The sequence below is a fragment of the Odocoileus virginianus genome, chromosome 23 (assembly GCF_023699985.2).
Source record: "Odocoileus virginianus isolate 20LAN1187 ecotype Illinois chromosome 23, Ovbor_1.2, whole genome shotgun sequence".
Taxonomy (NCBI): Eukaryota; Metazoa; Chordata; class Mammalia; order Artiodactyla; family Cervidae; genus Odocoileus; species Odocoileus virginianus.
In genome coordinates this window covers 9,174,277-9,184,610 of record NC_069696.1, presented here as the reverse complement: position 1 = coordinate 9,184,610, position 10,334 = coordinate 9,174,277, and the positions used below count along the sequence as shown (strand labels likewise).

The 10,334-nt window shown below is 47.1% G+C and overlaps 1 long non-coding RNA gene across 6 annotated transcripts in view; it reads left to right on the top strand.

The window, feature by feature from the left end:
- Positions 1-1,666: 1,666 nt before the first annotated feature.
- The window catches only part of LOC110126977 (uncharacterized), a 29,158-nt gene continuing 20,490 nt past the window's right edge, over positions 1,667-10,334 (top strand). For 2 of the 6 annotated variants that reach the window (XR_002310603.2, XR_011482927.1), the window contains exons 1-2: positions 1,667-1,759; positions 4,616-4,655. This is a non-coding gene — a long non-coding RNA (uncharacterized lncRNA). Of the gene's footprint in view, positions 1,760-3,374; positions 3,481-4,615; positions 4,656-10,334 lie in introns of those variants that run through there. The other 4 variants (XR_011482931.1, XR_011482928.1, XR_011482930.1 and 1 more) reach the window with 2 other exon arrangements.

Below are 10,334 nucleotides of genomic sequence, written 5' to 3'. Positions count from 1 at the left end.
CCACACCATGTGCGATTTTCCCGGACCAGCGATCAGAGCCCTGTTTCCTGCATTGGCAGGTGGATTCTTTACCACTAAGCCATCAGGGAAATTCTATCATGGAGCTTTACAAACATCTTAAATCAGGGACAATCAGTTACTGTTTTACAAATGAGGAAACAGTGGCCCTTTGAGTTTAGACAGTTTTTAAATCACATTTGATTGGAATTTCAAGATTCAATCCAAATTCTTTGCCTATGCTATACTATACTCTTGAGAATCTAAATGTAATAAGTAGGCCTTGACATATGTTAAATATATTTCTAAATTTGAGGTTCACTAGATACATGTGAAAGTCTTTCTTAATTTGTTTTCTTCAAAACTTTCTACCTCTAACCACCTACCCGCGCTGTCCATGAGTACTGTTGGTTCTTCTGCCACCAAAAGGTATCCTATATTTTAAAAAAATTCTGTGTTTTTTTATTTGACTGCACCAGGTCTTAGGTGCAGTATGGGGGATCTTTAGTTGTGGCCTGAAGGAGCTTTAGTTGAGGCATTCGAGTTCTTAACTGTGGCATGTGGGATCTAGTTCCCTAACCAGGGATCAAACCTGGGCCCCCTGCATTGAGATTGTGGAGTCTTAGCCACAGACAACCAGGGAAGTTCCCAGACACAGAATTTAGAGGAGGTGGTAAAGGGCTCCAGTTGGCAGAAAAATGTAACCAGAAACCTTTAAAGATTTTTAAGGCAATGAGTAGATTGTTTAATTTTTTTTTTTAAGAGCTCATTCTCTGGATGCTGCATGGAGAGTGTGTTGGAGGTAGATCGAGAGCAGCAGGGGGACCAGTTAGAAGGCTCCTGTACTAATCCAGGGGAGGGATGGTGGTGACTTGGACCAGGCAGATTTAGAGGGTGTGCAGAAAAGTAGAAGAATTTGAGAAGTATGTTGGAGGCAGTAACTAACTATATGGAGTAGGTTTGGAAGAGGGAGGAATCCAATGACTTTGGGTAAATGTGTCAAATGGGTTGACCATGTTCTGTAGTGGGTAAAACTGTACAAGGAATAAGTGAGTTTGGGTGGTTGAATAGAAGGAATTAGAAATTCTGCTTAGCCTGATATGCCTCCAAGAGGGCAAGAAGGTAGTGGTGTTCACCAGAGAGTCTTGAGTTAGAAATATAACCCTGCAATTAAAAAAAAAAATTTGGCTGCATTGGGTTTTAGTTGCAGCATGTGGGATCTTTCGTTGTGGCATATGGACTAATTGTGGTACATGGGCTCCAGAGTGCACAGGTTTGGTAGTTGGGGCATGCTGGCTTAATTGCTCTGTGGCATGTGGGATCTTAGTTCCCCAACCAGGGATTGAACCTGCATCCCTCACGTTGGAAGGAGGATTCTTAATCACTGAGCCAACAGGGAAGTTCCTCAACACTGCAGTTTTCAACAACTTCCCTTTAAGATGGCTAAATCCATCTTCTCTGTGATGTATTATTTTTTCACATCTCAATGGATATATCATCAACAGTAGAAGAAAGCAGAAACCCGAGCTTTCCAGTTTCATGGCATTTCCACAAAAGTACCCGGCTTTGGGGGAGGGAAGGAAGCTGAAGCAGGTCCCAGTGATGTGAACTGTTAGCCTAAGTTGAAATGGCAGTTAATGAGGAATTCAGTTGAAACATCTTATTAAACACAGGTTGCTAAGCAACAGTGGCTACCCTGAAATAGTGTGGCTGTTTCTTCTGCAGTGGAGCTCCTGGGTCTTTGGTCTGAGCTGTCACAAAGGTATGCTTTTTGGCTGGTCTGAGCTATGCCTTTATATACAATCTTATATACTCCCCTCTTTCTGAGGTCTTTCCTCTGTGAGTCACTGCCCTCCTCTCTCTGGGATCATTAAATCTCTTGCTCTCTGTTGGATCATTCCCAAATAACAGCACACATGTACTCATGTGTCACCCGTTCTAGACAAATAAATCCCTTGAAATCACCTCCTCTGTCCCTGACCATTTCTCTCTTCTCTTCCACCCCTTGATGTCTTGAATTGTCTGTGCACACTACCTACCTCCACTTCTACTTCTCCTCAATTCTCCATCTATCCCTACACTCCACCAAAAGCACTCTGTCAAATTCAAGTACAATTTCTCTGATGTACAGCCACATCGCTCTTCTCTCAGTGGCATTTGCCAAAACTGATGACTCCATGCTTCCTGAAACACTGTTTTTTCTGGGTCCCTCATGGTTTTCCTCCTGCTTCTCTGGCCAGTCCCCTCTCCTTTGCAGGGCCTCCCTCTTATACCAGAACTCTAAATCCAGGTGATCTTCAGGGCTCTGTCCTGCTTGCTTCTTTTCTCTTCTCACCATAAGTGATATCTTTCATTCTTAATGCTGTAAATACCATTTATATGGCCCGGATTCCCATCTTCAGTCCATGTGTTTGTCCGCTGAGTACCAGACTCATATCTGTAGAGATAACTTACACCATAAATAGAAAAACAGAACACTTTATTCCCTTAACCTAAACCTATTTCTCTCCTAGTTTTCCCCATTTCAATATCCAGCACCATCAGCCACTCAAGAACTGCCTCTTCATTTCCTCTCGCTCCATTCCTTACTTTCAATCCATCAGCAAATCCCCTTAATTCTCCAAAACCTATCTCAAAACCTATCTCAAACATTTCCCCTTCTATCTCCACTGCCACCCCTAAACCACGACCACCATCATCCTGCTCTGGGTTTCACTGAAGCCTTCTAGCTGGTCTCTCTTCACCTCTTCTCTAAATGGATTAACTCCTCTGCACAAGTGCAGGCTGGGTGCTCTTTTCCATATCATACCCCTCCTGTCTGGACTTTCTCAGATTCTTTTACAAGTTTTTGAGGAGAAGGCTGGGTGACTCAAAGTTGAAGTTAGAGAGGTAGGCAGGGCCGGAGTAAGTCATTGAGTCAAATGATTTACTGCGTGCTCACTGTGCTCGGGGCACAACACCGAACGGCACAGTTCCTGCCCTCTTAGGGCTTCCGTTCCAACATAATCCAAAGGAAAGGAGACCGACGCTTTCCCGCCCCAACCAGGGGCCGGCACGGTGCTAACCGCTTTGACACCCGGCAGGCCTCCACCCGCCTCCCACCGCCCTGTGACTCTGGGCTGGCCTCAGTTAGCCTCATCTGCAAAATGGGATGATAACTGCTAGGCCCAGATCTCGGCGCGCCCCGCTGGTGTTACGCGGCCGGAATGCCAGCCTGGGGCGGAGATGCTCGCAATACCGACCAGTGGGTCACGTGGCCCGCCAGCGCGCGCGGGTTCCCAGCACCAACCGCCGGCTGCCCCGCCCCGCCCCGCCCCGCGCCCCGCCCCGCCCCGCGCCCCGCCCCGCCCCCGCCCGCTCCGCGGGAAGGCTGCAGCTCCTGCTGGTGCGAGCCCGGCCGGACTGGGCAGCTGCTGCGCGGGCTTGCCCGGACTGCTGAACAGCCGGGGGCCAGTCAGGGCGGGTCAGTGGCCGCCGTTTAGGGTAGGGGCGCTGGGGTCGTCGCGGGGCAGCGAAATAGGAGAAGTACTGAACGGGGGGCTGCCAGAGCTGGGATGCCCGCCTGCCCGTGAGCGGGAGGATGGGACGGCATGACCCCCACACGCACACCACCACCAATTGTCTTGGGCTGAGGAGGGGGTCGCGGTCGGCCAGAGCCACGAGCACAGTGCCTGGCACGCAGCGAGCCTTCAAAGTGCCCCGGCCTTGACTGCAGCCCCCCGAGCGGGGAGAGAGCAGGAGAGGGAGTGCCAACTGGGCTGACAAGAAGCTAACTGCCATTGTTAGGTACCCAGACTGGCCAGGCGGGGTCGCCACCCCTTCCTTCCCCTGAGGCGCACGGAGCAGACGTGTGTCCTAGGAGGCCGTGAGAGGCAGTGCTGGGGTGCGAACCCCGGGCCGTTTCTGTGTCTTATCCGCTGCGCTGGGCTGAGGAAAACGCGTTCTGGAACCAGGCTTTGAAAGTTGAGAAAGGCTGGATGGTTGCAGAAAACCGAGCGAGCTCTGCTTTGGTTCTCTGTGAGACCTTAGGAAGACGTTTGATCTCTGTAAGCCACACTTTGCTCTGACGTGAAAATGGCTGGACTTAGGAAAACATAACTAGTATGTGAGCAGTGCTTTGCAAAGGGTAGAGCACTTTCAGATACGTTGTCAGAATTCCTCACAACGCACCAAGGAAGCGTTTTATTAGCCTCCCCAAATGAGAAATTGTGTCCTAGAGACATTTATCTAGGGGCGGAGCCTTAATGTTGATTGAGTCAAAGGTATGTAGGCTAACTGCCTGGCTGAGCATAGAGCTCTGAAAAGCTTAAACATCCTGTGACCTCATCTGAGCTCCTAGCTATTAGTTTAAGTAGCTCTTTTGCGGAATCTGCTTGCCCCTTCCCAAGTCCCAACGACTGTGTCCCAGCAAACAAGATCACCAGGCCCCAGCAGTTTTGACTCTTACTATTTTTTAAACTTTTCTTGGTTTGTGCTGGACCAACTATGAGGAGTCCTTTAGGCAGAATCAAAACTGGGAGGTAGTTTGGGGGTGATTGAATTCTGAAAATTCCAACTGAGTGTAAGCGTTCTTTTGAGGGCGTTAGTGATAGAAAATTTTTCTCCTTCCTATTGACAGGTTCACCTCCTAGCAGATTACTGGAAGGCAAATGCAAAATGTAAGTAGGAATTTTGAAGTATCAGTTAAAGGAACTGAAAGTTTCTTTGTACAATAATGGCAGTTAATTTGGTGGGCACCATTTCTAGGTGTACGGTTAATTGATGGGTGCTCATCAAATGCCCATTTTTGAGGGGTGTATTTACTAATACATGTAGCAAGGTCTGTGCAGGTGGCAGTTTATTATCACAGACACTGACCGGGACCCTAAGAGATGCTGGTTTTTTTCAGTCCCCATCGGCCTGTGAAAGGGAAGAGAGGCCAAGTATTTTCTACTGTGATGTGCATCAGGTGTTTCCAGGCTGCCTGTTATCATCTGTCCTGTAACTTTGCTTTTCCCCACAACAAACTTAAACGGCCAGAGGGGTTTTTTATCTTTTTTAGAAATGAGGAGAGTGAAGCTTAGAGAAGTTAAGTAAACCAGCCTTGTTGGTGCCGAGAAAGCTTTTCACTAAACCACTAAACGCGTTGTTGATCAATCCAGGTTCAGAGTCTGAATATTTAATAAACAGCTCCTTAGGCCTGGTGCCTTTGAGTGTTTTATTTAATCCTCATGACAACCCACCATGCTTTTTGCTCATTTCAGCTGATCACCTTGATATCAACTAGGAAGCCTTTAAAAAAAAAAAAAGCCCAATCCCTCCTGCAGGGAAGGGGATAAAAATTTATAAATCCATGGTGATGTTCTAGCCCCTCTTTCTAAATGTGATGTGGTGCTGTGGGGACACATGAAGTAATTCCTTTAATGCAATCCTGACATTTCAAAAAGGGAGATGCAAAACAGGTGTGGGCCTTATCTAACAAATTGAGTAGCAGGAGCATATTCTTCCACTGACCACAGTTAAATCTGAAAATGTTACTGGTTTCCTATGATAAGTGCACTCAATATTGATTAGTGAGGCTAACCACTAGTGTGACACTTGGACCAGTTCAGTTCAGTTTATCAGTCGTATCTGACTCTTTGCAACCCCATGGACTACAGCACGCCAGGCTTCCCTGTCCATCACCAACTCCCAGAGTTTACTCAAACTTATGTCTATGGAGTCGGTGATGCCATCCCACCATCTCATCCTCTGTCATCCCCTTCTCCTCCTGCCTTCAATCTTTCCAAGCATCAGGGTCTTTTCAAATGAGTCAGCTCTTCACATCAAGTGGCCAAAGTATTGGAGCTTCAGCTTCAACATCAGTCCTTCCAATGAATATTCAGGACTGATTTCTGTTAAGATAGACTGGCTGGATCTCTTTGTAGTCCAGGGGACTCTCAAGAGTCTTCTCCAACACCTCAGTTCAAAAGCATCACTTCTTTGGCACTCAGCTTTCTTTATGGTCCAACACTCACACCCATACCTGACTACTGGAAAAACCATAGCTTTGACTAGATGGACCTCTGTCGGCCAAGTAATGTCTCTGCTTTTTAATATGCTGTCTAGGCCTAGGTTCCCTATAGACAGGTGGATTCTTATCCACTGAGCCACCAAGGAAGTCCATGTTCTTGAATCTTCCTGCATCTCAGTTTTCTCATGTGAAAACTGGAGTAATAACAGAACTTACCTTGCTGGGATTTTGTGAGTGTTAGATGAGGCAATGTGTGTGAAAGCATAGCGGTATCTGGCAGGGGCAAGTTCTCAAGAACTTTTGGCTGCAACTGTTCCCACTGACCAAAATCACCCAGCCAGTGGGAACCAGGGCTTAAACGGGTCAACAGGGTTGAAACAAATAATAAACAGGAAAAGTATCGGTTAGAGACAGGGTCCTGGAGCCCATCGACACAGGGCAGCGTGCCAGAGGGCGGTGGTACAGGACCTCTTGGAGGAGGTGATGCCGTCGTCCCTGAGAGCTGTGTGGTCAGCAGGTGCTCGTCACACCCTGGTGCGGGCGGAGGCAGGACTGGCGGTGTGCACAGGGCTGTAAGGCAGGCTAGCGAGGAATGTGGTGCTGCACAGTGGGGACAGCATGTGACCAAGAGCCCAAACGTGCTGTGACAGCAAGTGCTCTGTCCATTGAAGGAAGGAGTCTGTGCGTCAGTTATCAGGGCAGCTTCCTGGAGGAGGAGGCCTTGAGCCACCATCAAGCACTTTCAGCGTGTCCCTGGCCCTATGCTGAGCCCCATGGCTAGTATGGTCCCTCGCAGAGGAGACTTGCAGAAGAGCTGGGGAGTCCCCTGGGAAAGGCCAGCTGCCCCTGGACAGAGTCCAGCGGGAGGCCCTCATCACTTTCACCAGCCAGCTTGGTACCTGCAGATCTGCACCTGCAGGCTCAGAAACCTGCCTCAGCACCAGGAAGCTCTTCCAGTTCTCACGCCAGGGTGCCACAAGCAAGGGCGTGGGCCTGATGGACACACGCTAGTTAATGCATTTGCCTAGAGAAGTAGCGGACTGTCTCAGCTGCATGGCCGGGGGCTGGGGGTGGGGGAGACGGGCAGTCCCAGACTGTGGCCCCACATCTAGGACCACACCCCAGGAGGTGGTTGGCATGGAGAGTCTGGATATCCCTGGGCTGACCCTTTGCCGGGGCTGGGACATGTGTCTGCAATGGCCTGTCTTCTCTCAAAGCCATTGCTGATCGGCCCTTCTGATGGGGTAGCAATGACGTTGGGAACGTCACTGTAGGCGTGGCAACTGTGCTGTTTCTTTGTGATGATTTTGTATCTTTGAGCTGACCTGTTAGAGGACAATCAATTTCACGTTTCCTCTTTGACCCTGAGTGGGAGAAGCTTAACATTTTCCCCATATACTGACAGAGGGACCTCGCAAGAATCCCAGTTTATTCACTTGTAAAATGAGGATTATGGTCCTCACTTCTGGGAGAGCTGGAGCTGTGCTGTCTACAGTAGCCATTTCCCTTTCAATTCACTAAAATTAAAGAACAGTCCCCCAGTTGTAGGAACTGCCTTTTTGGTGCTCAGTCGCTACCTGTGGCTAGTGGCTCAGTGTAGGACAGACGCTTACTTTATATTCTAGGGTTAGGGCCAAGGTCTGCACCATCACAGAACATCCTTACCAGAGAGTGCAGTGAAATGCTGTTTGTCACGCACGCTGCATAGTGTGAAGTTCAGTGTTTGCTGGCATCGGTGGTCTGGCGGTGGCGGAGGCTAGGGAAGATGTGGCCTCTGGCCAGGAGGCTTCTCTGTGGTGAGGTGAGATGCAGTGAGTCCGGTTCAATGAGTACCCTCACTCCCACACAAGAAACCGAGCATTCCCACCATCCCAGGGAGTTTACTGATAGTTGCCTTCACAGTCCAGAGAAGGCAATGGCACCCCACTCCAGTACTCTTGCCTGGAAAATCCCATGGATGGAGGAGTCTGGTAGGCTGCGGTTCATGGGGTCGCACAGAGTTGGACATGACTGAAGTGACTTAGCAGCAGCAGCGGCAGCCCTCACAGCCAGAAACCTCTACCCCCGTTCTGGCCCTCGGCAACCACTGTTCCGATTTTTGCTACTAATGGACTAGCTTTGCCTTTTCTAGAATTTCACATAAATCTAATACAGTATATACTTATAAATTTGTTTTTTTCCACTAAGCATCTGGTTCTTTCGAGGTTCATCCTTGGTGTTGCATGAATTAGGTTGTTTCTTTCTTTGCTGGGCGGTGTCCTGGTGGCTGAGTTTCCATCTACCTGGTGCTATTAGGTTGTTTTCAGCTTGAGGCTGTTATGAATAAAGCTGCCGGGAACATGCATATACAATTCTCTGCATGGACAAATGTTTGGGGTAAGTACCTAGGAATTTTCATAGAATTCATGGACCTTAGAATACTGGTATGATTGAATTTATAAAAAACTGTCAAGCTGTCTTCCAGAGTTTGGCATTTTACACATTGAATGGCACGCTGGGAGAATTTTAGTCGTTCGGTGTTCTCACCAACACTTGGTATTGACAGCCTTTTCAATTTGAGCCATTTTAGTGGGTGTATAATGATATCTTGTGGTGTTAATTTGCATTTCTCTGAAGACTAATGATGTTAGGCATTTTTCATTTCCTTATTGTTATTCATATATCTTATCATGTGAAGTGTGTGCTTAAATCTTTTGTGTATTTTTTAATTGGGTTATTTGTCATCCTACTATTAAGTTGTAGGGATTCTTTATTCTAGATGCTGGTCTTTTGTTGAGTATATCAAGTATATGTACTGTGAATATTATCTCCCAGGTTGTGGACTGTCCACATTTTCTTAATGGTGTTTTATGAGTATTAAACTGTGTTTTACTCAAGTTAATAAAAAAATTTTTTTACGAGCCATGATTTTTGCATCCTAAGAAATCTTTGCCTCTCCAGATTTGCAGAGATTTTTTTTTTAGTATGTTTCCTTCAGAAAATTCAGTAGTTGTAGCTTCAACTTTTCAGTTCAGTTCAGTTCATTCACTCAGTCGTGTCCGACTCTTTGCGACCTTATGGACTACAACACGCCAGGCCTCCCTGTCCATCACCAACTCGCAAAGTTTACCCAAACTCATGTCCATTGAGTCAGTGATGCCATCCAACCATCTCATCCTCTGTCATCCCCTTCTCCTCTCACCTTCAATCTTTCCCACCATCAGGGTCTTTTCAAATGAGTTAGTTCTTCGTATCAGATGGCCAAAGTATTGGAGTTTCAGCTTCAGCATCAGTCCTTCCAATGAATATTCAGGACTGATCTCCTTTAGGATGGACTGGTTGGATCTCCTTGCAATCCAAGGGACTCTCAAGAGTCTTCTCCAACACCACAGTTCAAAAGCGTCAATTCTTCGGCACTCAACTTTCTTCACAGTCTAACTCTCACATCCATACATGACCACTGGAAAAACCATATCCTTGACTAGACGGACCTTGTTGGCAAAGTAATGTCTCTGCTTTTTAATATGCTGTCTAAGTTGATCATAAGTCTCCTTCCAAGGAGCAAGCATCTTTTAATTTCATGGATGCAGTCACCATCTGCAGTGATTTTGGAGCCCAGAAAAATAAAGTCAGCCACTGTTTCCACAGTTTCCCCATCTATTTGCCATGAAGTGATGGGGCCGGATGCCATGATCTTGGTCTTCTGAATGTTGAGCTTTAAGCCAGCTTTTTCACACTCCTCTTTCACTTTCATCAAGAGGCTCTTTAGTTCTTCTTCACTTTCTGCCATAAGGGTGGTGTCGTCTGCATATCTGAGGTTATTGATATTTCTCCCGGCAATCTTGATTCCAGCTTGTGCTTCCTCCAGCCCAGCGTTTCTCATGATGTACTCTGTATAGAAGTTAAATAAGCAGGGTGACAATATACAGCCTTGACGTACTCCTTTTCCTATTTGGAACATTTCCTTCAAAGTTGGGGTAGTCCTCTCAAGCCCTGCCGCTTGGTGTTACCACCTAGGTTTCTGTAACCTTCTACCCCACTGTTGTCCAACAGTCTTCACAGCACCTTCACTAAGAGTAGACTACATCTCAAGGAACCACTTTCTTTGCTTATCCATGAGAAGCAACTCCTCACCCAAATTTTATCATGAGGTGGCAGCAATTCAGTCACTTCTTCAGGTGCTACTTGTCATTCTCTTGCTGTTTCCACATCTGCAGTTACTTCGTCTCACTGAAGACTTTTTTTTTAATTAAAAATTTTTTATTTATTTTAGGCTGTGCTAGGTCTTTGTTGCTGCTTGGGCTTTTTCTCTACTTGTGGTGAGCGGGGGCTACTCTCCAACTGTGGTGCTAGGGCTTCTCATTGC